Below are 6,000 nucleotides of genomic sequence, written 5' to 3'. Positions count from 1 at the left end.
AATAGAAATGGTATGAACCAAGTGAATTGAATATGAGATAATTTGAAATATCACCATTATGTAACCTGAGAAAGGACTCAAGTGACTTGCAGATTTTCCTAAGGATAATGACACTGTTAGCTGACTGCTAGTTTCTAGCCCCCAACAAACAAAGACAGTTTCTAAACCCTATGTCTTTCAAAATTGTAAGAAGACCCAGTTAATTAATTAGAAGCAGGCTGATTTTCTGACATATATGATGGGCTTCAAAATTCCAGCTCAGAACAGCTTAATTTACACAGACAGTGATAAAAGGATTAAAATATTCTGAATGGACTGTACAGTTCTAAAAGAGCAAGAAAAAAGATGAGTTTGTAGTGGATATGTTGAGTTACGATAATCTCCTTTGTGCCCTCCTATATGTCAGAGCATGTAAACTACATTCCTCAGACTCCCTAGCAGTTGTGTTCTCTGTAAATTAGATTCCTCCAACTTGATGCACTCACATGAGGTTTGCAGGCAGAAACGAGGAATACAAGGCTTTAGCTTTAGTTGATGATGTGCACAAACACTGAAATACTGAATTTTCTTGAACTGTGACCCAGTCATTAGCTTTGTGAAAGATTGAGGAAGGTGTGGCAGATGTGGGATGGCTTCCATTTGAAGAGAGTAGAAAGCTCTTTGAGTCAAAGCTTTAAAGGGCTTCCCCCTGAAGCTTCCCCCTGAAGCCCCACTTCCTGCAGTGGCAGCAGTATCAGTTCTCCAACTGGGTCTTGTGGAGCTGTGGAGTAATTTCTGGAAAGTCAGCCTACAATGCCTCTTGCTGTCCTTCAATTGATTTTTTAAGAAACTAATTTCCTGTGTTTTAACCTCTTCATTAAGATGGATAGAATGGCTTCAGTTTCTTGCAGCTGAATTTCACCAGATCTATCAATAACTTGCTGGTCTACTGTGTCCCAATATTTTCTATCTTGTTTTTTAGTTTTCTTGACTTGCCTTACTTCTGCTCTTTTGATAAGTTTTTCTAGAGTAGGATAGAGACAGAAGAATTGGAAAAATCGATGCCTTGTCAAGAATTGGCTTCATGGAAGCAGTGATATCTTTGAAATACAATGTGCTCACACACATCAAATAACTTTTTGCAGAAATTCATGTATAATTTTTAAACGTACTAGTCATCATTTCATTTATTTAGCCACCTTTATTAAGAAGATATTCATTAACCGATTGGGTGAAGTCCTTTATTTAAAACTAAAACAAACAAAATTTATTTTACAATCTATCAATTTACAATCTAACAGTTTAGGACTTGTTCAAATGAATAAGAGTAGGCGTACTTCTAGAAAATTTCCTGTCTGAAAAATTAATAGCTAAACTGACAGTACTAGGCTAAAAAACAATGTAGCTTGTAAAAACAAAACAAAACAAAATAAAATACATGTCTTCAGAAAGAGCTAAAACTGAACATCATTCAATTTATAATTAAGTAAATCAACATTGACTATGATCACAGGAAGAAAGTTCAGAAATAGTGATTAACAATACAATTCTATATTTACAACTGAAAGTATATTTTAATACATCTGACATTTTAAAGAAGAACCCTCCATCAGAATTACAAAGACTGAGAGTGATAGTATTCACATACTCATTAAGGGCACGCCTTGAAAACTATTTAACTATGTCCCTAAACCCCTTGTAAAGGTATCATGAGCTCATTATCCTGCATCAGGAAGCATTTGTTGGGCATTAAGTGAGAACCTGAACAACTGCAAGCAACAAGCAGGCTTCTTAACAAGATTTACTAAAGCATCTTAAGGATTTCTGAAGCGCGCGCGCGCGTGTGTGTGTGTGTGTGTGTGTGTGTGTGTGTGTGTCAAGAATTCCATTATTCAATTTCAATGTCTAAAGTTAACAGGAGGACATATGAAATTATAAACCAATATGGAGGTAATGTATTAATTCAAAGGATTTAAGAATTCTTTCACATGAATTCCCAAACATGTCTGTGAACACTAACATACATTTTATGTATATCTATTTTAGCACCTTCATTAATTTGCAAAACTCTTTGAAACAGAGTCCAAGTCTTATTCACCTTCAGTATCTCCCCTGGTATTGAGTTCATAATAGATCCACTAATAAATTATTGATTACCTGATTAAAAATAACTCATTCAAGGTATATAAAAGAAAAGCAATTTCAGAAAGTTTAATCTATACTTTTGTCTTTCATTCTCAAGTGGTTACTAAGATAATAAAAGCAGCATTCCTTCTGATCTCAGTTTAAAAGTCATTCTTCAGGGAAAAAAAAACACAACACTGATATTCAATCACTACCCTCTACCCCCTACTGCTCCCCACTCCTGGGCCCAACAATGTCAGATCCTCATGTCTACCTTTATAAATATCAATCCAGCTCACCAGTTACGTTTCATATTCTGTGGTTATTTCATTAATGTTTCCTTTACTGGAATATAATCTCCCACACGAAGTGAAATTTCTTTTGAATCCCACTGTAATAGATTTTGGCAAATAGTGTAATTTTTTATAGATATTGTAGACATATGAGGGAGTGGAGGGAAAGAGAAGGGAAAGGAGGCCTTCAACGTTTATTATTTACTTAATAATGAGTTTTATTGATTGCATTACCTAGAGCCTATTCCTCCTCTCCCCATGTCACCCCCGCCCCTACTGTGACCAAAGAATAAATTTATAAGATGGGTGGCCAGGTTGGGAATGTTGTTTGGGGAGAGGTTTCACTATTTATCTGTGTGTTAGAAGGTCAGGAACATAAAGTAAATGATGCTGAAGACATGGTTACGGTCCTGGCAATGCCTAATATTGATCCTATCCAAAAGTCTCTAGACAGATGTTTTCGTTCCTAGTTTGTATTGTTCTGTCGTAGCATTAACCAAATTGTGCTATATAGAATCCCAGTTTCTTAAGCTTTTAACAAGTACTCCTTTCACAAGGTTGTTGTGGTTATGCTGATTTGGGTGGCTCTTATACTTCTTTGCATGAGGACCTCTCAAAGCCTTTAAAATATTAATAATATCATTGTGATTTTCCAGGAAAGGAAATCAATATGCAGCATTTGCTAAACTTATTTGAACATTGAAGATGTTTTATTTTATTTTATTTTTGAAGCAGCTAATCATATCCCTAGGAACTAGTATTTCACTGAGTGCTAGACTATTGGCTTGAGTCCCAAGGTTTTATAAACACAGTAAAAACTTACAGCCTTCAGTTTATTCTACCCTTCAATTATACTAGTAAGGGATAAAGAGGCAGTAGTCATAGTCTCGGATTCCACATTCTAGTTATTTTTCTCATCATTTTATTACAAGAAACACAAGGATAGATATGCTGCATACTTTACAGACCTTTTCCCCCTCCTCAAGGGATAATGTTTAGCATGAAGGATAGAAAAAATGGATCTGAACAACCTGGTAAAAATTTAAGTGAGAGTAGCAATTTTTATTCCTTCTCCAGAAAGAACTAAATTAGAAGTAACTCTGTATTTGAATCCTCGATTATACCAAAGTTTAGAAGAGGAAGCTTAAAAATCAATGTACTAAAGTTAAAGCTTCAGTATATATTGAGCTCCTGAACCATATGTTCTATTCAGTTACTCGGCTGTGGGCTTTACTTTGCAATGCTTTACTGTGTCTGTGCAAGGAAGGCAGTACATTCTGATCAACCACCCCAGAGACTGTCATTAACAACTGACTTTGATTTTATCTTTTGGCTTCTATGCAGATAAGAAGCACAATGTTGTAAGTTTTTATGTTGTTAGTTTTTAGTACTTCACTGATTTATTTTCTCTAAAATAAGTGTGCATACTTAAAAAAAAACCCTTCCTGAGGCCTGGGGGTTTCATTTCTGTAATCTCAGAACCTATTTGTATAGGTTAGTTAGAGGTAAACTGGCAGTTTCTTTAAGTTTTAATAACTGAAGTGTAAATAGGGTAAGTATATCAGGTAACACAAGGAGAAAACATTCCTATTGATTTTTATATGCTTACAATCTGTATAAAAATGCAACAACTGTATCTATCTTCTATCTATCTACCTATCATCTATGTATATGAAAATAAATGGCACTTTATAAATGATTTTACAGTTATATCTTAATTTAAGTGAAATTATAGAACTCAAATATTGAACAAACATTTCATTATTGGAAATGCATTTTTAATATTTTGATTAAACATTCAATGACAACTCTTTTTAACTGAAAACAAAATATACAGTAGGTCAGGCATTATTTTAAACATGATAATTACTTTAAATACAGTTTAATATTAAATTTAGAAGCAGTAAACTTTGCGTGATGTCATTATTTTCTTTTCATAACTGCTAAAATAATTTTTTCACAGTTATTTTGAATAACCCCTCAGAGGCGTGAGTCTTTGAAAATGGAATAAACGCTCTTAATGAGTTGTGTTTCTCAGGTGTGTGAACACATATTCAGGGCAGCCTTCTTTCTGTAAAGGGCGATGACACCATAACTCTTTAAACTTTGTTTTTTGTTTTGTTTTTCCATCCTCTGATTTGCCTTAATTTGAAAAGAAAACTTCGTGGATAGTTTTGGAAGATGGGGATAAGTATTTTCCAATCTTGTAACGTACATTTATGCTCCCAGATTTACCAACCTTGACACATTCACTAAAAATAAGGTCATGATTTTAAGAAACTGTGATTGCTGGAAAAAAAATAATTTTGCCACCATATGTTTTACCTTGAATATGCTGAACCTATTTCTTGGTAAGGCAGAAACTATGCTGCCCTTCAGTCTTTATCTTACTTGCCCTCTTTTTATTGTTGATAACCTGGAAGGCTTCAGGGTAATCATTTTATGATGTAATCTAAAACAAACGAGCAACTTTTACTATAAGACTACTTGGTACATGGTTTCAATAAGTATTTCTTTTTAGTTGTATTTGTTTTATAACCTACTTACTGCTCTAGAAGAAATATCTGAAACAGTTTCCTGTTTATATTTAAGTCTAAATTATTATTATTATTTTGCGGTACGCGGGCCTCTCACTGTTGTGGCCTCTCCCGTTGCGGAGCACAGGCTCCGGACGCGCAGGCTCAGCGGCCATGGCTCACGGGCCCAGCTGCTCCGCGGCATGTGGGATCTTCCTGGACCGGGGCACGAACCCGTGTCCCCTGCATCAGCAGGCGGACTCCCAACCACTGCGCCACCAGGGAAGCCCTAAGTCTAAATTATTGATGATCCCCCAAAATAAATTGAATTCATCACCAGAAAAATATTTTTTTAAATTATCCTTTTAGCCTATCATCTGGCAGTGAACTAGGAAAAAGAAACATAGGTTAACCTACCCACTTTGTAATAAGAATAATCATAACATAATTTTTCAAGAAAGAAATGACACAAATGACATATATGTAGGTAAATAAAGAATTTACAATAAAAGTAGACAAATGTGTCCCTAGTAGCTACTTTTCACCCTGAAAGAAGTTTGAATTCACAAAAAATATTTGAGATAGTCCTAGTTTCAGCAACCAGAAGCGCTAGAAGAATCTGTTTATAAGAATTCCTTGGCATAAACCCTAAAAAAATACCTCTATGATAAAATCCCAGTGTTATTTCAACTTCTAGTTTATCAGATTTTAAACCTAACTACTAAAAATATGCTATATTGACAAAATATTAGCTTTCAGAAAAAGAGCTAATGATAACAGGAAAAGAATGAAAAGTAGATACTTGAACACAGAAGATGGAGACACATCCATAAATAAAGTTGACTGCTTTTGTTAGGCTATAAACAAATATAACACAGTCTAACAGATTTCTAATTGTGGATCTGTTGCAGACTTTGGGAGCACCTAATCCTACAGCCTCTATCTCGGCTTCCTAAAAAGTCATATTTATATTAAAAGGGGTCATTTTTGTTAGTTTATAAATACCTAAGAGCTGTGATGTAACTTCCAATCTAAAACTGTATAGAAAAGACAAATTTTTCAAGCAATTCTATTTATGTATTTGTCCA

The sequence above is a fragment of the Globicephala melas genome, chromosome 1 (assembly GCF_963455315.2).
Source record: "Globicephala melas chromosome 1, mGloMel1.2, whole genome shotgun sequence".
Classification (NCBI taxonomy): Eukaryota; Metazoa; Chordata; class Mammalia; order Artiodactyla; family Delphinidae; genus Globicephala; species Globicephala melas.
The sequence above is the reverse complement of the archived record's forward strand: the minus strand, read 5'-3'. Positions refer to the sequence as shown.